Here is a 20,600-nt window from a genome sequence, read left to right on the forward strand (position 1 = left end):
AGTAGGACTTACTTCCAAGTAGACATGGGTGCAGCAGTGCTGCAAGGATCTCTCTTGGAAGTCCCAGTAAATAAACTGCCACAGCGGCCGGATTAAACTGACCTGTGCAAAAACTGCAAGGTTAGGATTAGGGGTAGGATTAGGGGTAGGGTGGGGGTAGGGGTAGGGGTAGTGGTAGTGGTAGGGGTAGGGTTTTTTAGGGTTGAATTTGTTTAGGGTTTTTTTTTTTGTTTTGTTTTGTTTTTAGGATTTTACCCCAGGAAATAAATAAACTGCCGCAGGGGCTGGATTAAACTGGGGCCAGATTAAACTGACCGGTGGGCTGGATTAGGCCCCCAAAATGGACTTTGGACATGCCTGATAAGCGCACAAACAAGATGTAGCGTGTGCACCATTTCATGTTTTACTGGAAAACTTTAGGTGACTGTTAACTGGTAGGCAGGGCCTTGGGGGCAAATCCCCCCTTGAATCTGATTTATGACTTCAGCAGTGAGACTACAGAGTGACAGTGTCATCATAATTTCACCATGGCAGTATGGTACCCATACTACTGTCCCATATCCCTATTAAATGTGGATTACAAAATTTTTGCTGACATTTTGGCCAAAAGATTGAAAAAGGATTGATGGATGAGATTCACAAGGACCAAGCGGGCTTTCTCCCGGGAATACACATGTCTGACAATTTGAGGAACATAATTGACATTCTGGAAAAGTTAGAAGTGAATATAAACACTAAAGCAGTTCTGATATTTGTGGATGCGGAGAAAGCTTTTGACAACATTTCTTGGAGTTTTATGAAAAAGAACCTACAGGGTATGGGGGTAGGCCAAGGTTTTGAAAATGGTATAGGTGCAATATACTCTGAACAAAAGGCCAAATTAATTGTAAATAATGTGGTTACGGAAGAATTTAAGATAGAAAAAGGAACACGACAGGGGTGCCCAATTTCCCCATTGCTTTTTATATCGGTCCTGGAGGTCCTGCTGAACATGATTAGAAGGGACCGGTTGGTTAAAGGTATACAGGTCGGAGCCAAACAGTACAAATTGAGAGCATTTGCAGATGACTTAGTTTTGACGTTACAGGAGCCAGAATCTAGTACTAAAAGGGTTTTGGAACTAATTCAAGAGTTTGGTCAAGTGGCAGGATTCAAATTGAACAAGTTAAAAACTAAGGTTTTAGAGAAAAACTTAACAGCTATTGAAAGAGAGAGGTTTCAGAATGAAACAGGTTTGACTGTGGTTAAGAAAGTGAAATACCTGGGGATTAATATGACAGCCAAAAATGGGAATTTATTTAAAGATAATTATGAAAAATGTTGGACGGAAGTGAAAAAAGATTTAGAAATTTGGTCAAATTTGAAGCTTTCCTTGTTGGGTCGAATTGCAGCTATAAAGATGAATGTATTGCCTAGAATGTTGTTTTTGTTTCAAACATTGCAAATTGTGGACAAGATGGATTGTTTCAAGAAGTGGCAGAAAGATATTTCTAGATTTGTCTGGCAGGGCAAGAAGCCCAGAATAAAATTTAAGATATTAACTGATGTAAAGGAAAGGGGTGGATTTGCCCTGCCAGACTTTAAACTTTACTATGAATCAGCAGCATTCTGCTGGTTGAAAGACTGGCTGCTTCTTGAGAACACAGACATTTTGGATTTAGAAGGTTTTAACAACGTTTTTGGGTGGCATGCATATTTGTGGTACGACAAGGTTAAAGCACATAAAGCATTCAAAAACCATATTGTCAGGAAAGCATTGTTTAATGTTTGGATAAGATATAAGGATTTATTGGAAAATAAAACACCAAGGTGGTTGTCACCAATGGAAGCAAAAGCTCAGAAAAAGCTCAATATGGAGGCCAAATGGCCAAAATATTGGGAAATTTTGGAACAAGAAGGAGATAGATTGAAACTGCAGAGTTTTGAGAAATTAAAAAACAAAGTGCGAGATTAGCTTCATTATTACCAGATAATGGAGGCATATAATTTGGACAAGAAAATTGGCTTCCAGGTGGAAAAATCAAAATTAGAAACAGAGCTGTTAGAACCTAAAACTAAGATTTTGTCAAAGATGTATAACTTGCTGTTGAAATGGAACACTCAGGATGAAACGGTGAAATCTGCTATGATTAAATGGGCACAAAAGATGTTGGACATAACATTATGTTTGCTGACTGGGAACAGTTATGGACCACAGGTATGAAGTTTACGGCATGTAATGCCCTAAGAGAGAATATTATGAAAATGATTTACAGGTGGTACATGACCCCAGTCAAGCTTGCAAAAAATTTATCATTTGCCCGATAATAAATGTTGAAAATGTAAAGAAAATGAAGGTACATTCTTTCACCTTTGGTGGACGTGCCCAAGGATTAAGGCTTTCTGGGAAATGATTTATAATGAAATGAAAAAGGTATTTAAATATACCTTCCTGAAGAAACCAGAGGCCTTTCTCCTGGGCATGGTCGGCCAATTGGTGCCAAAGAAGGATAGAACTTTCTTTATGTATGCCACAACAGCAGCAAGAATACTCATCACAAAGTACTGGAAGACACAAAATCTACCCACCCTGGAAGAATGGCAGATGAAAGTAATGGACTACATGAAATTGGTGGAAATGACTGGCAGAATCCGAGACCAGGGAGAAGAGTCGGTGGAAGAAGATTGGAAGAAATTTAAAGACTATTTACAGAAATATTGCAAAATTAATGAATGTTAGAATGATGCTGGATAGAAATTAAGTGGTTTCCAGCTGTAATGCTTTAAGAGAATATGGAAAAAAAAGGTTTAGAAACAGGTGAAAATTTATTGATAAGGATTTGCTGAACTAACAATTTGAACTGGCATACAAAAAAGGGAAGTATGAGGAGGTCTGGGAAATAAGTTGATGAAAAATAAGCATTGGAAACCTTATGTGTTTTTTAAATATTTTCATTTTTGTATTTTTGTTACTTCTTTTTTTCTTTTTTCTTTTTTTCTTTTTTCCTTTTATTCTATTATTATTGTAAACTTTAATAAATATTCTTTAAAAAAAAGAATTTGTTGAGGGTTTGTTTTTTTAGGATTTTACCCCAGGAAATAAATAAACTGCCCAAGGGGCCGGATTAAACTGACCGGTGGGCTGGATTAGGCCCCCAAAATGGACTTTGGCCATGCCTGATAAGCGCACAAACAAGATGTAGCGTGTGCACCATTTCATGTTTTACTGGTTGACTTTGTTGAGGGTTTGTTTTTTTAGGATTTTATGCCAGGAAATAAACTGCCACAGGGGCCGGATTAAACTGACCGGTGGGCTGGATTAGGCCCCCCAAATGGACTTTGGACATGCCTGATAAGCGCTTGGTCAAGCGCAATTAACTTTAGTGGGCTTAGTTGTGACTTACTCCAGAATAAATAGGAGAGAAAAGAAGGGAATTGTGTTTTGAGATCTGATCATGAGCAGATCTTTATTTCTGAGAGGCAGCATTTATATTAATGCTTGGAGAGTTGGCATTTACGTGGGGAGGCTCATTGAGGTTGCTATCACCCATCTGTGACATAAGAAGACATATTTCTTGAAAGCTTGAAAGCTTAAGTAAGAGGTGCCAAGCTTCCCACTTGACCTCTGATCAGGATGCTCTTTTCTATATTCTATATTCTTAGATGCTTGGTAACTGTGGATCATCAAGTCAATTTCCAAGAAAGTGGTCACGTGTTCAGTTATGGAAAACTTAATAAATATTTCATACAAAAATAATTAAATAAAATAAATTCTCAATGACCTGCCTTTCAAGTAAGTGGAAATGAAGCAGCTGGTTGCCATGGTGAAATTATGATGACACTGTCACTCTGTCGTCTCACTGCTGAAGTCATAAGTCAGATTCAAGGGGGGATTTGCCCCCAAGGCCCTGCCTACCAGTTAACAGTCACCTAAAGTTTTCCAGTAAAACATGAAATGGTGCACACGCTACATCTTGTTTGTGCGCTTATCAGGCATGGCCAAAGTCCATTTTGGGGGCCTAATCCAGCCCACCGGTCAGTTTAATCCGGCCCCTTGGGCAGTTTATTTATTTCCTGGGGTAAAATCCTAAAAAAACAAACCCTCAACAAATTCTTTTTTTTAAAGAATATTTATTAAAGTTTACAATAATAATAGAATAAAAGGAAAAAAGAAAAAAAGAAAAAAGAAAAAAAGAAGTAACAAAAATACAAAAATGAAAATATTTAAAAAACACATAAGGTTTCCAATGCTTATTTTTCATCAACTTATTTCCCAGACCTCCTCATACTTCCCTTTTTTGTATGCCAGTTCAAATTGTTAGTTCAGCAAATCCTTATCAATAAATTTTCACCTGTTTCTAAACCTTTTTTTTCCATATTCTCTTAAAGCATTACAGCTGGAAACCACTTAATTTCTATCCAGCATCATTCTAACATTCATTAATTTTGCAATATTTCTGTAAATAGTCTTTAAATTTCTTCCAATCTTCTTCCACCGACTCTTCTCCCTGGTCTCGGATTCTGCCAGTCATTTCCACCAATTTCATGTAGTCCATTACTTTCATCTGCCATTCTTCCAGGGTGGGTAGATTTTGTGTCTTCCAGTACTTTGTGATGAGTATTCTTGCTGCTGTTGTGGCATACATAAAGAAAGTTCTATCCTTCTTTGGCACCAATTGGCCGACCATGCCCAGGAGAAAGGCCTCTGGTTTCTTCAGGAAGGTATATTTAAATACCTTTTTCATTTCATTATAAATCATTTCCCAGAAAGCCTTAATCCTTGGGCACGTCCACCAAAGGTGAAAGAATGTACCTTCATTTTCTTTACATTTTCAACATTTATTATCGGGCAAATGATAAATTTTTTGCAAGCTTGACTGGGGTCATGTACCACCTGTAAATCATTTTCATAATATTCTCTCTTAGGGCATTACATGCCGTAAACTTCATACCTGTGGTCCATAACTGTTCCCAGTCAGCAAACATAATGTTATGTCCAACATCTTTTGTGCCCATTTAATCATAGCAGATTTCACCGTTTCATCCTGAGTGTTCCATTTCAACAGCAAGTTATACATCTTTGACAAAATCTTAGTTTTAGGTTCTAACAGCTCTGTTTCTAATTTTGATTTTTCCACCTGGAAGCCAATTTTCTTGTCCAAATTATATGCCTCCATTATCTGGTAATAATGAAGCTAATCTCGCACTTTGTTTTTTAATTTCTCAAAACTCTGCAGTTTCAATCTATCTCCTTCTTGTTCCAAAATTTCCCAATATTTTGGCCATTTGGCCTCCATATTGAGCTTTTTCTGAGCTTTTGCTTCCATTGGTGACAACCACCTTGGTGTTTTATTTTCCAATAAATCCTTATATCTTATCCAAACATTAAACAATGCTTTCCTGACAATATGGTTTTTGAATGCTTTATGTGCTTTAACCTTGTCGTACCACAAATATGCATGCCACCCAAAAACGTTGTTAAAACCTTCTAAATCCAAAATGTCTGTGTTCTCAAGAAGCAGCCAGTCTTTCAACCAGCAGAATGCTGCTGATTCATAGTAAAGTTTAAAGTCTGGCAGGGCAAATCCACCCCTTTCCTTTACATCAGTTAATATCTTAAATTTTATTCTGGGCTTCTTGCCCTGCCAGACAAATCTAGAAATATCTTTCTGCCACTTCTTGAAACAATCCATCTTGTCCACAATTTGCAATGTTTGAAACAAAAACAACATTCTAGGCAATACATTCATCTTTATAGCTGCAATTCGACCCAACAAGGAAAGCTTCAAATTTGACCAAATTTCTAAATCTTTTTTCACTTCCGTCCAACATTTTTCATAATTATCTTTAAATAAATTCCCATTTTTGGCTGTCATATTAATCCCCAGGTATTTCACTTTCTTAACCACAGTCAAACCTGTTTCATTCTGAAACCTCTCTCTTTCAATAGCTGTTAAGTTTTTCTCTAAAACCTTAGTTTTTAACTTGTTCAATTTGAATCCTGCCACTTGACCAAACTCTTGAATTAGTTCCAAAACCCTTTTAGTACTAGATTCTGGCTCCTGTAACGTCAAAACTAAGTCATCTGCAAATGCTCTCAATTTGTACTGTTTGGCTCCGACCTGTATACCTTTAACCAACCGGTCCCTTCTAATCATGTTCAGCAGGACCTCCAGGACCGATATAAAAAGCAATGGGGAAATTGGGCACCCCTGTCGTGTTCCTTTTTCTATCTTAAATTCTTCCGTAACCACATTATTTACAATTAATTTGGCCTTTTGTTCAGAGTATATTGCACCTATACCATTTTCAAAACCTTGGCCTACCCCCATACCCTGTAGGTTCTTTTTCATAAAACTCCAAGAAATGTTGTCAAAAGCTTTCTCCGCATCCACAAATATCAGAACTGCTTTAGTGTTTATATTCACTTCTAACTTTTCCAGAATGTCAATTATGTTCCTCAAATTGTCAGACATGTGTATTCCCGGGAGAAAGCCCGCTTGGTCCTTGTGAATCTCATCCATCAATCCTTTTTCAATCTTTTGGCCAAAATGTCAGCAAAAATTTTGTAATCCACATTTAATAGGGATATGGGACAGTAGTATGGGTACCATACTGCCATGGTGAAATTATGATGACACTGTCACTCTGTAGTCTCACTGCTGAAGTCATAAATCAGATTCAAGGGGGGATTTGCCCCCAAGGCCCTGCCTACCAGTTAACAGTCACCTAAAGTTTTCCAGTAAAACATGAAATGGTGCACACGCTACATCTTGTTTGTGCGCTTATCAGGCATGTCCAAAGTCCATTTTGGGGGCCTAATCCAGCCCACCGGTCAGTTTAATCTGGCCCCAGTTTAATCCAGCCCCTGCGGCAGTTTATTTATTTCCTGGGGTAAAATCCTAAAAACAAAACAAAACAAAAAAAAAAAACCCTAAACAAATTCAACCCTAAAAAACCCTACCCCTACCACTACCACTACCCCTACCCCTACCCCCACCCTACCCCTAATCCTACCCCTAATCCTAACCTTGCAGTTTTTGCACAGGTCAGTTTAATCCGGCCGCTGTGGCAGTTTATTTACTGGGACTTCCAAGAGAGATCCTTGCAGCACTGCTGCACCCATGTCTACTTGGAAGTAAGTCCTACTGAATTCAGTGGGGCTTCCTCCCATGTAGGTGGGATTGTAGCCTTTGCCATTTTTGGAGAGAGCTGCCTGTGGTGCCAAGTAATTAAAAATAAGAATAAATGACTACAACAATATCCTTGTGTCTGAATAGCAAGCTCGTGGCTGCTTAGGCTTCTGCCAATGTAGCGGTCCTCTTCTGATCTCCCTACAGTGAAAGGCACACCAGCCAGTGAGCGCTTGGTAGGCAGGGCAGAGCAGTCAGACCCTTAAGTCAGGGACACTGAGAACTTCACATGTTTTTGTTCCTTCCTCGGAAAGGGAGAAATGGCTACCAAATAAAAATAAATTGGAAAAAACATACTCAAAGAAACTGCAAGTACATAGTTCAGATAAGAGATGCAGAAAAATAGAAAAATGACACAGTGCTGAAATGGTTTGAAAATGTCTGATTTTGGAGTGCATTATGTGACTTTCTGAAACTTGCAGCATTTCTTGGAGTGCTGCATTAAAAGTATTCTCTTGGAAGTCTTCCTTTGTAACATAAGAAAGCTGCCTGGATCAGGCCAGTGGCCCAAGTTCAGCATCCCATTCTCACAGATGCCTGTGCAAAAACTGCAAGCAGAATCTGACCACAACAGCCCTCGTGATTCTCAGGAACTGATATGCAGAAATATGCCGCCTTTGAACCTGGAGGTAGTCGGTCGCCATCACTTGACACATTGCTGAGTTCACATGGCATCCACCTGGCTCTCCCCGCCCCCCCAAGAATCTGGGAGCCATAGTTTGGGTCATTGGGTTTGGTGCTTTTGTAACTGGATTTATAATGGGTTTTAGTCAAATACAATAAATGATTGATTGATTGATTGATTGATTGATTGATTGACTGATGAAAAAGTGTTTTTTTCCTGAGATGCTAACTTTCTCTCTGCATGTCATTCCTTCAACAGCTTCCTGTGCAAAGATAAGGCTTGCTTTCATTGCTCTGTTCATTTGTGTGTTGGACTAGTGTTGTGTGGAGGGAAATGTAACCACTGGGCTGAAAAATGTCCCCCTCCTGCCCCTTTGGGTTTCCGGTGTGGCCTTCACAGATATTGGCACAACTTGTGTGTGTGTGTGTGTGTGTGTGTGTGTGTGTGTTTTGGCTGCTGAGCTGGGCTCACCATTGTGAGGGCTGAGGGAGTGATGGTGATGCCTCCCCAGCTGCTGCCATTGTCTGTGGGTTGATTGTGATGTGACAAAAATATTTGGCTGCTGAGCGGGTATAAATGTGGGCCAAGGCGCAAGCCTCAGCAGTTGCCCTCCCCAGAGAGAAATGGGCAGCACGGTGGCACCCAGCCCAGGCGGCCTCCTGTCCCGTGGCGGCGAGCCGGCAAGCGGAAGGAGGCAATTGCCCGACGCTGGGATGCTGTGGCCCTGGTGGTCTCCTGTCCCGTGGTGGCAAGCTGGCAAGCAGAAGGAGGCAATCGCCCGGCGCTGGGATGCTGTGGAGCAAGGAGAAGGCAAGTACAAAGATTACTTGCTGGTGGGATCGCTACTTGAAGGTGACTGACACTCAGCTCTGAAGCTGGTTGATGTCTGGCAATGGACCTGATGAGGTTGCAGCTGGTGGATGGTTGTCGGAAGAATTTGCATTCAGGCTAGTGGATGTTGTGAGGCTACGCTGGCTGAGATGGGTGCAAACTGGTTTGGAAGCCTTGCTTGTGAACAGGCAGCCAAACAGAGGAGGAATCTGGGGGGACGCGTTCGGGTGTTGGCCATCCCACTCACCTGTTTGCCTTTGCCTTACAGGGATGTCTGGAGCCGGTGAGGTTTTCCCCATGTCCAGTCTTAAAAGTCATCAAGAGAACCGCAGGACATCCCTATTTACATCGGAGAAGTGAACGTGAAATACTGGCAGTGAGGAATGGGCAAGACCTTGGCCATACTTGAGAGAAGGAGCTTTGAAGGGAGACTGCAGGCAGACATCTGCTGCACTGCAAGTGATGGGGCAGTGGGGGGAGAGAAGAAAATGAGGGAGGGAACATTAGGCCACATTAGGTGCACCACTGGAACTGCTATGAAGTCACTTTAAACAGGCATGGCTTCCCCTCAGGGATTCTGGGAACTGTAGGTGGTTAAGGGGACGGAGACTTGTTACGGTGCTTGAGTATTAGGATTAGGGGTAGGATTAGGGGTAGGATTAGGGGTAGGGTTCCCTTCTTGCCAGGGAACTCTGGGAATTGTAGCTCTAGTTAAGGGTTAAGGGTTAGAGTTAGGGTTAGCGTCAGGGGCAGGGATAGGGTTCCCTTGGCAGGGAACTCTGGGAATTGTAGCTGTAGATAGGAGGAAGGGTTGGGGTTAGGGTTCCCTTTTTGCCAGGGAACTCTGGGAATTGTAGCTGTAGATAGGGGGCAGGGTTAGGGTTCCCTTCTTGCCAGGGAACTCTGGGAATTGTAGCTCTAGTTAAGGCTTAAGGCTTAGCGTTAGGGTTAGCGTCAGGGGTAGGGGTGGGGGTGGGGGTAGAGGTAGGGTTCCCTTCTTGGCAGGGAACAGGGGGTCCCCTAACAACTCTTGGCACCCTTTCCCAACTATAGCTCCCAGAGTCTTTGGGGGTGTTTAAGCCATGAGTGTTTAAAGCGGCTTCATAGCACGTTAAATGGTGTGGATGTGGCCGTGGCCTCTCTCACCCCATTGCCTCTTATTCATGAAGAATCGAAAGGATTTCCCAATTCAAATCTCTCGGAAACAAGAAACAGAAAGAAGACACTCAGCCCAGGCGGTCTCCTGTCCTGTGGCGGCAAGCTGGCAAGCGGAAGGAGGCAATCGCCCGGCGCTGGGATGCTGTGGAGCAAGGAGAAGGCAAGTACAAAGATTACTTGCTGGTGGGATCGCTACTTGAAGGTGACTGACACTCAGCTCTGAAGCTGGTTGATGTCTGGCAATGGACCTGATGAGGTTGCAGCTGATGGATGGTTGTCGGAAGAATTTGCATTCAGGCTAGTGGATGTTGTGAGGCTACGCTGGCTGAGATGGGTGCAAACTGGTTTGGAAGCCTTGTTTGTTAACAGGCAGCCAAACAGAGGAGGAATCTGGGGGGACGCGTTCGGTTGTTGGCCATCCCACTCACCTGTTTGCCTTTGCCTTACAGGGATGTCTGGAGCCGGTGAGGTTTTCCCCATGTCCAGTCTTAAAAGTCATCAAGAGAACAGCAGGACATCCCTATTTACATCAGAGAAGTGAACGTGAAATATTGGCAGTGAGGAATGGGCAAGACCTTGGCCATACTTGAGAGAAGGAGCTTTGAAGGGAGACTGCAGGCAGACATCTGCTGCACTGCAAATGATGGGGCAGTGGGGAGAGAGAAGAAAATGAGGGAGGGAACATTAGGCCACATTAGGTGCACCACTGGAACTGCTATGAAGTCACTTTAAACAGGGCATGGCTTCCCCTCAGGGATTCTGGGAACTGTAGGTGGTTAAGGGGACGGAGACTTGTTACGGTGCTTAAGTACAGTGGTGCCTCACAAGACGAAATTAATTCGTTCCACAAGTTTTTTCTTCTTGCGAGTTTTTCGTCTTGCGAAGCACGGTTTCCCATAGGAATACATTGAAAATCAATCAATGTGTTCCTATGGAGACCGTCCAGGGACAGAGGGGAAGCGCCGCGGACCTGTTTTAAAGCAAGGGGCAGTGGGGAGAAGATTGCTTCTCCCCGTTGCCGCCCCTTGGTTCAAAAGGCCGCATGCCTTCCCCTCTGTCCCCTCTTTTGAAGCAAGGGGTGGAGGGGAGAAGATCGCTTCTCCCCGTTGCCGCCCCTTGGTTCAAAAGGGGTCCGGGGACAGAGGGGAAGGCGCGCTGCGCTTCCCCGCTATCCCCGGAGCTTGCGGGGCAAGCTTCGTTTTGCGAAGCAAGCCCATAGGGAAATGCGTCTTGCGAAGCGGCTAAGAAAACGAAAAACTCCTTCGTCTAGCGAGTTTTTCGTTTTCCGAGGTGTTCGTCTTGCGGGGTACCACTGTATTAGGATTAGGATTAGGGGTAGGGTAGGGTTCCCTTCTTGCCAGGGAACTCTGGGAATTGTAGCTCTAGTTAAGGGTTAAGGGTTAGAGTTAGGGTTAGGGTTAGCGTCAGGGGCAGGGATAGGGTTGGGGTTCCCTTGGCAGGGAATTCTGGGAATTGTAGCTCTTGTTAGGGGGCAGGGTTAGGGTTAGGGTTCCCTTTTTGCCAGGGAACTCTGGGAATTGTAGCTGTAGATAGGGGAAAGGGTTGGGGTTAGGGTTCCCTTTTTGCCAGGGAACTCTGGGAATTGTAGCTGTAGATAGGGGGCAGGGTTAGGGTTCCCTTCTTGCCAGGGAACTCTGAGAATTGTAGCTCTAGTTAAGGCTTAAGGGTTAGCGTTAGGGTTAGTGTCAGGGGTGGGGGTGGGGGTAGAGGTAGGGTTCCCTTCTTGGGAGGGAACAGGGGGTCCCCTAACAACTCTTGGCACCCTTTCCCAACTATAGCTCCCAGAGTCTTTGGGGGTGTTTAAGCCATGAGTGTTTAAAGCGGCTTCATAGCACGTTAAATGGTGTGGATGTGGCCGTGGCCTCCCTCACCCCATTGCCTCTTATTCATGAAGAATCGAAAGGATTTCCCAATTCAAATCTCTCGGAAACAGGAAACAGAAAGAAGAAAGACTTTGTATCTCAAGCCATTTTGGAAGGTCTTAACTTGAAATGCCAATAAAGGTATTTTTATTGTATTGTGTTGTATAGTGTTGTGATTAACATGGGAAGTAGGGTGGTAAAATACATTTGTCTTTCTGCATGCATTTATAGTAGGCATTTTGCACTCACCTGAACCCTTGCAGGGAAAGGGACAGGGCACAATGGGAAAGGGCGGGGCAACCGGGCTGCTTAAACCACACCCCTTCTCCAACGGAAGCAGCATGGGGGGTGGGCCCTCCGAGAGAGAACAACAGAACAGAACACAGAACAAAGAAGACGGAAGTGGCGCGCAGTTCCTTCTGTTCCCTCTCTTCCAAAGAATGGAATGTCAACACACAGAGCATGTGATCCAGTAGTCTCACACACTCTGCAGCAAGGGAGAGAATGAAACTCCGGACATCCAGCACCCGCTTCTCTGCTTCTCTTGAACTCTTTGACTGTAACCCTGTACAATCTTTTTTCAAAGAGGGCCAGATTTGATGAAGTGAAGGGCCGTGAGGGCCACCAAAACAGCCAACCCAACTTGTTTTTTTAGGGTTGAATTTGTTGAGGGTTTTTTTTTTTAGAATTTTACCCCAGGAAATAAATAAACTGCCACAGGGGCCAGATTAAACTGACCAATGGGCTGGATTAGGCCCCCAAAATGGACTTTGGACATGCCTGATAAGCGCACAAACAAGATGTAGCGTGTGCACCATTTCATGTTTTACTGGAAAACTTTAGGCGACTGTTAACTGGTAGGCAGGACCTTGGGGGCAAATCCCCCCTTGAATCTGACTTATGACTTCAGCAGTGAGACTACAGACTGACAGTGTCATCATAATTTCACCATGGCAACCAGCTGCTTCATTTCCACTTACTTGAAAGGCAGGTCATTGAGAATTTATTTTATTTAATTATTTTTGTATGAAATATTTATTATGTTTTCCATAACTGAACACGTGACCACTTTCTTTCCCTTGGAAATTGACTTGATGATCCACAGTTACCAAGCATCTAGGAATATAGAAAAGAGCATCCTGATCAGAGGTCAAGTGGGAACCTTGGCACCTCTTACTTAAGCTTTCAAGCTTTCAAGAAATATGTCTTCTTATGTCACAGATGGGTGATAGCAACCTCAATGAGCCTCCCCACGTAAATGCCAACTCTCCAAGCATTAATATAAATGCTGCCTCTCAGAAATAAAGATCTGCTCATGATCAGATCTCAAAACACAATTCCCTTCTTTTCTCTCCTATTTATTCTGGAGTAAGTCACAACTAAGCCCACTAAAGTTAATGACGCTTGACCAAGCTAAATCTTCTGTTAATGAGAAGTGAATTGGGCCATTTATCTTTGTGATTGAAGAAACATGGTGTGAACTTTGATGTGCTCTAGCATTGCACATTTACTCTGGATTCTTCCATTTTTATTTTGTCCTCTAAGTCCATGTGACTGAAACATCTCTTCTTCTTTTTTGCCGCATTCTACGATGAAGGCTCCTTTTCCCATCTTCGCCACTCCGCTTCTTTACTTATGGTGAGATGCAGAGATCATAAAAGGCAAGGTTTTAAGAAAGCGTTTATAATTAAAGTGAACAGGTGGCTCCAACTAGTACGAGCGACCGAGCAAACAAACCCACTGAGAGCTGGGATTGGTTGAAGCAGATGGTGTATCCTTTTGTACCTCTTTTAATGAAGACTGTGCCTGATCTCTCTGTTGGGCTTAGCATGACACATATCCTTCTCATTTGTGTAAGTACATTTAAACTGACATCAAAAGAAAAGCCCCATATTTGTATCTAGATTATAGCAGCAAAAGATGCATATATTCTTAGGAACCCTTTTCAACGTCTGTTTCAGAGATCTGGGCACATTGGGCATGACATAGCAACACAATTCAGAATGGGTACCTAATTCATGCCTGTTATCTACTCCTGTCCACAAGGACTAACCCATCACATTGTTGATGTAATTGTATTATACAGCTGAGTGATTATATTCTCTCTCTCCCCCACCCCACTCCCACTCTCTCTGGACAAAGAACAACAATCTCCAAGCATTGGATATAGTCTCGCACATTTATTTTTCCATTGGGAGGAAGGAGGGGATATAAATTTAATAAATAAATTTAAAGCATAATACATTCCCTGTTGCTTCAGGCCATAGACCCATCTAATCCAGTATCCTGTTACCACAGAGGCCAAATAAATAGGGCGTGAGTGGTACCCCACCCCCATCTTGGCATTCAAAGGCTCAGAAGAGTCATGGTGGGGTGTGCTGTGGGGAGGAGCTGTTTCCTATTATCTGGTATGCACCCTGGTGAGAATGGCTTTGTTCAATGGATGGCTCTGGAAGTTTTGGCTGGGATTACCAAGGATATCTGTTGACTCCAAACAAGGACTCTGAAGATGTTGTTGGTATGGTCTGAGCTGTTAGAGCAGCACAACTGGAGGGAGGCTGTGCACCATAATAAGTTTATAGGACACAGAATAAGGTAAACAGACTGGTATTCTTTTTTAAGTATTCTGGCCCATGGGGGCACATATATTCCCCCATGGTAGAACACTGGGGATCTTACTGTTTTGGGTTGTGACTTTTGTTTGTTTTTTAGGATCTGCAGAGAACTCAGCTTGTGTCTGAGTGGGTGGAAGTGAATTAGCTGGAGCTGATCGCTTCCAGTGGCATTGAATCCAAGCACATGAGAGAATTTAATATGGATTGCTTATATACCTAGGGCAGTATTGAGTTAGGGTACTCTTGAGTTGCCTTTCATTGACTTGGCATTGTGGGTGGGTGGGAGCCTTGGGGATGCTCTTTAACCTTAACATTCACTGTGCATGTCATGTTCACATGCCAAGGTACATGTAGCAAGTAAGGAGAATTATTTCCAAGTCCTTGCTGTGAGACCATAGAATGCAGCTGCCCAGATTACACTGCTTTGTCTAATCTGCTTATTTGGTTTCTGAAGATTCTCTAATTTGTTACATTCCAATAAATATAACCTGCTTGTACCATAATTGTTGTGTCTCAAGTCTTCTTTGGGGAAGTAACGACAAAGATATTCATCTAAGCAAGTCTTAGTTGCCTTCAGCATTTGTATCCTGCCGCCCACTTGCTCCTGACGTTGCTCATGCCATTTATTTTGCTTTGGCGTAATTCATCTGGGAGCTTCCAAACAATTAGTCCGGAAGCGTGTACTAAAGGGTGAAGAATTTCAGTGTTGTTGTAATGCAAGATAACTATAGATCACAAACTCTGTCATGAAATAATGCCGCCGAGAACAAAGCAAATTGAAGCTTTGTTTCCAAATGATAAGGAGGCGCTTGGAATGCTTAGCAAGGGTTCTGCATTTCTTTTGCTGTCTACCTAAATGAGGACCCCTGCTTCCATATTTTCAAAGTCATTGGTTAATTATGCTCTAGTGTCATCACATTTTGTGCATTATGGTTTGAATGTGAGCATATGTAAAACTCTGCATTTGAATATGCAAAGCAATGTATTCCAAATTAATTCAGCCTGGTCTGGCACCATATGTTATTCCAGGTAGCCACTTTTCACCATTTTTATTTTTTTAATGTGTTGCAGCCAAGGTGTTTAGGCTTTGGGCCTCCAGTGTTGTCATACATTTGCTCCCATCAGCCCATGACTAGGGGTGGTGGAATTTTTATTCCAGCAACATCTGGAAGGTCACAGGTTAGCTGCCTCTGTGTTAGCTAGTCTCTGGCAGGGATGCCCACTTAACTTTCTTGCAAGTATGGATACAGTTATTCTTATTTTACAGACAGGAAACAGAGGCAGAAAGATACTGATTGATCCAGATTAGACTTAAGGTCACATTTCCCAAATCTGAGAGAATGCAGATGGACCAGAAAGGTTCTCAGTAACTAAGATATAGTTGTGACTGACTGGACCCCCCCCCCCCCCCAGTGGAATGAATACACAAGGACACGTGATATAAGGTTAATGGGCAAGAAAAGGCCACAACTTTATTGATTACAGCAAGTGAAAAGATATTGGCTTAGGCATTGGATTACGTCAGCGGACTCCACCCCCTCAGAGGGGGTGAGTCTGAAACAAGGGGGGTTTATTCACCAGTAGGTGGAGCCTGTTGATGCTAATCCAACTATAGGCTCTCCCCTGATGTCACCGAGGGTCGTGCCATGGCCTCCCGCCAAGCAGGCATCGGACAGTATACACGACCACCAGATTCCTTTAACAGAGTACCCCAAAATTGAAGGCATAGGTGATGGCCACACCTAGCCCTTCGACACCATGACACATTATTCCAATGCCTAACCTACCCACTAGTACCACAAAAGTTGTGACGATTGCTACGAGGTAGGCGAAAAAACCAAAAAGCCAAATGCCAAATGGAAAAATTCCTACCAGGCCCCCCGGACAACCAGGGTGACCAACCTAAGGTCCATAGCAAGGCCAAGGGAAACTAAGCCCTGAGCTCAAAGAGAGTGGAGGGTGGGTGAATTGCGATGGGACAACGAAGAGTGAGGCTGAGGAGGGGCTGGTGCCGCCGTATTAAGGCTGCTATACACGCCCCCTCGGAGGCACCTGGTTGGGTGCCTGCCGATGGGCGCCAGCCAGGTAAGTGGGAGGCAGGGGGCTAACGCCCCCTGCTAGAGGTGGGGCTCGGGCTCCCGCCCACAACCACTCCCCTCTCTTCAGGAGGAGAGTCTTTATTAAAATGTGACACCAGAGGGCACTGCAGAGCAACCAGGAACTGGCAGAAAAGGAAGCTGCATTGTTATGGAGGAAACAAGGTAAGGAACATTTTTATTTTACCATTGTGCCCTGTGACATTCTAATAACATTAAAATAGTAAATGTAGATCGATTCTTGGTTTGGGGGTTAAAATGGAACTGCTGTGGTAGATTTTTTAATACTTTTTTTAAAGAAGCAAATATCCCACATGTTGTCCATGACATGCTTACTCTCTCAAGTGATTTGTGACCCTTCCCCATTCCCTTACCTAAGGGTTTGTGAATTAACATTAGAAGGAATATCTAAACAGTAAGAGACATTTAATAATGGAACCAATTATGTTGGGGCTGATAGGCTCATCCTCTTTGGAGGTCTGCAAGCAGGGGCTGGGCAGCCACTAGAAGAGCAAGCAAAGAGCACAGGGCAGACAAGAAAAAGGTGATGCATTACTCCAACTTCCTTCTCCCAAGCACTGTGATTGTTCTGGTCAAACCATTCTGTCTGTTTAGAAGCTAGATATGTCCATCAGAAAAGAGTCAACCCCCCCCCCCCCGGTGTTGTCCTTATATAGTAAGCTTGTATTAGTAATGTTTCAGCTTTTGCAGACACAATGGGTGCTTCTAGACAGGCTGTGTGTGCTAATATTGCAAATGGATGGTTCAGATATTGAGAATGAGTCATTGGCAACATGTTTGTTTGTTATCTTTACTTCTCAAATTTCCCATGTAAAACATAAATATGGATTAGTGGGGGAAATACAAACTGGTATTGTGAGTTGTGCAGACACTGCATATTATTTATTTATTTATTTATTTATTTATTTATTTATTTATTTTGCATGTTGGGTGCTGATCCCACAATAGGGGTGCCCACTGACTGTAGGGTTGTTGCTGGGTTTTGTTTTGTTTTGTTTTGTTTTTTAACTTTTGAGTTTCTGAAGAACCCCAAACCTCTAAATCTGTGTATAGCAGACTCGCTCCCATCCTTGCTTCAGGGTTTGTCCAAATCTTTTGCACACCCTTATCCAATACCTTCTACATTCAAAGCATGCCATTCAGCTTTGGTCAATTCCCCAAACAAGAAATGTATCTGTGCAGTTGCTCCCTCCATTAAAGTTAGTGGGGACATCCACATATGCATGAGTTCTGTGCACACTATAAATCATTGTTATCAGGCCAAAAATCTACCTTCCTTTTGCAGCATTTACCTGGCATCAAGCAACCCTATTTACTTGTCATTTTTGTAAGTATCAGGGTTATGTTTCCCTTAACAAGATACAAGGGGAAATGTGGTGTGGCACAGTGGTTAAGTTGTTTGGTTGAGGAACAAGTTCAAATCTCCACCCAACCACAAAGTCAGTGGTGGCTGGTGCTCATTTGGATGGAAGATAGGGAGCCCAGAAGCAGGTGGAGTCAGTGCCGGTGACAAGCAGAGAGCCAACTATTTCTAGATTTGTTCCCATCCTCCTCCCTGCTGAATTATTCAAGGGCAACATTGAAATTAATGAGAAGCAAGCTGGTAGTCAGTCCCATGCCCTGGACTGTATGTAAGTAAGAAGGCAGGCAGGTTAGGGCAGACTAAGCTTGATGTGGCAGTATCACATCAGCCTTAATGGGCCAGCCTACGCTGCACAAAGTCTGTTGGATGTGCTTCAGGCAGCCACTGTCTCTCAGCATAAACTACCCCATAGGGTTGCTGCTGCTGTGATGAGCTCTTTGGTGAAAAGGGTGGAACAAAAATATTAATTATTAATAGTATGTAAATTGGAGGTGAACAGGTGAGGTGCTACATCATGATTATTAATGGAGATTAAGTGGAGTGGGGGGTTAACCTCGTTTATCTTTCTACTGCATTGCAATGTTGTTTCTGTTGCATGGGAAACTGTGATGCACAGATGATCTAGCTAAATTAGAATTAAAATTGGATTAAAAAAAATCCACTGAAAATGTAAGGGGGTGCAAAAGGACAACACAAAGGGCAATCTTTTAAGTTTTCATTTCCAATTCCAGCCATTCTGATCCAGATGAATAGAAATCAGATAAGGTTCATTACAGCTGCAATCCATCCAGAAAAGCTGGAATGGGGGCGAAAAAGGTCCTGGTACATTAATTTTTTCACAGTTGCTCTCTAGTAAATAATGTTCTCCTTACAATTTAGACTCTCCAGGTCTAAGCTCATGGGACTTCTATGCACATTTGAAGCTAGAATTCTTAGCAATAGAAGCAAAGATTTATTTTCTTCCCCAGAATGGGTGGGGGTGTGATAAGGCGTCCCCTTCCTTTCCAAAGAATCAAAACATCCAATCCTCATTTATTTATTTTGATTTCAAATGTTGGGGTCCCGTGCTGATGCCCTCAAAATGAGGAAACAAGGACATTAGTCAAATGTAGAGTGAACCAAGTGAAGAATCAAATTTGTGATAAACTACCATGCCTTCATTTTCCCTTCATACTTGGAAGACACTAGGTTCTGAGTGAGTATGCCTCATTTAGCAACCTGCAATTCACAATTTGATGCTGACGGCACGACTTGAACAGAAAGCAAGAGCTGCATTAAGAAGATTTGAGACCTATTGTGAGCTGTGTGATCAACAGAGGCATGTGGTCCAGCAGCTCTTGCTGGATTCTACCACTCCAAAATGTGCATGTTAGGAGGAGGATGGAGGGAGCCAACTTATTTGAAAGGTTGAACTAAACAGAAAAAACCATAGCATGGTAATTGAAAAATTAGGTGACAATCCTTCCCTGTGCCATTCTTATTTTCAATACAATAGATTTTAAATGGAAGGAGTATGCAAACATGCAATTCTGCAGCAATGGAATTCTAAAGCAGTGGTGGGGCCACATTCCTTTCTGAGCAACCTTCTGAGGGCCACATGTCAGTGGCTGGAGGAGCCAGAAACCAAATATGGGTGGGGCAATTAATAGAATTTTTTCTTATGTACAATAGGCTAGTTAATTCACACATACTCATGCCTCTCTCTCCCCTCCATCCAGGTAAGCAAGAGTTCAAGGGAGCATTTCAGCCAGGTAAGGACACTCATGGATGGTGCAAAGCAGGGCTAGGGAGGGAATGTGGTTGAGGGGGAATTATGGTCTGGGGTGAGCCTCAGGAGCGAGTTAGGGAGGACTGAAGGGCCACATTTGCCTTCCTGGGCTTTGGCTTCCCTAACTCTCTTCTAAAGCCTTACAGTCAAGCAAAAGCTGCATCACATTGTGTCAGAGAGTCTGTGCTGAGCATTAAGTAGCAGAATGCAAACCAAAGTCCTTGGACAATTTTTGGAATGGATGTTGGATGATTGTATGTCACTCTATGCATGCTCAAAGGAATTTACTATGGCTTTAAATGTTCTGGGTTTGTATCTTGACATTTAAAATTCAGTCCAGTGCTTAACCCTGGCTCACATTAGCCCCTGTTGCTGTTCCTGTCCTTTGTTCTTAAGGGCTGTGTTTCCTTCAGTTCCTTCATTTGGCAAATACATTAAGCTAGAAGGTAGTCTGAATCAAGGCTCTTTCAAAGTCTTTCTTATGTCTCAGGAGGCTTCCTGCACTACCATAGCAGCAGCTGTATCAAAACTAATCTGAGTCATTACAATTTAGGATCAGATTGGCTAGAGATAAGATAACTCTGGTTTATAATAACCTATAAAGATTTATGACGATTTATTCACCTTCCCTAGGTAACAGGCTGCTCATCCCCAGCAGACCCACAGCTCTTTTCTGTTAAAAGGTCACTGAAGAAAGAACTCTGAAATGGCAGAAAATAAAACCACTAATCGGCACATTTCTAATAAAACTATCATGCCTGCTAGAACCAGAGGGACATCAAATGCTAACAATTTCACATCCCATGTGGCACCATCTCTTGAAAGGACTAACAAGATGGGTTTTTCATGCAGTACTCCAATAAATCAAGGATCATTAATCAACCCTTCCTTTAAAAAATATAAATTATTAGGAGGGGGGAAGGAAAAGGAGCTTTCTGAAACTTGGGGGTTCTTTCTGTTCACCCTGAAGAGACAATTAAAACATAGACACAATGCAAAATCTGGAATTGTGCAAAGGTAGAGGAGATCTGTATGCTCTCTGTTTCTCAGCATGTGTTGTTGGTATCC

General features: G+C 42.9%; 1 long non-coding RNA gene across 1 annotated transcript in view; it reads left to right on the plus strand.

Annotated features, from left to right (window-relative positions):
- Positions 1-20,600, plus strand: part of LOC309334062 — a 76,965-nt gene that overhangs the window by 40,184 nt on the left and 16,181 nt on the right. The window contains exons 4-6 of the long non-coding RNA XR_014152822.1: positions 16,482-16,545; positions 18,946-19,170; positions 19,483-19,515. This is a non-coding gene — a long non-coding RNA (uncharacterized lncRNA). The remainder of the gene's footprint in view (positions 1-16,481; positions 16,546-18,945; positions 19,171-19,482; positions 19,516-20,600) is intronic.

This window comes from Podarcis erhardii (assembly GCF_964252035.2).
Source record: "Podarcis erhardii genome assembly, chromosome: Z".
Lineage (NCBI taxonomy): Eukaryota > Metazoa > Chordata > Lepidosauria > Squamata > Lacertidae > Podarcis > Podarcis erhardii.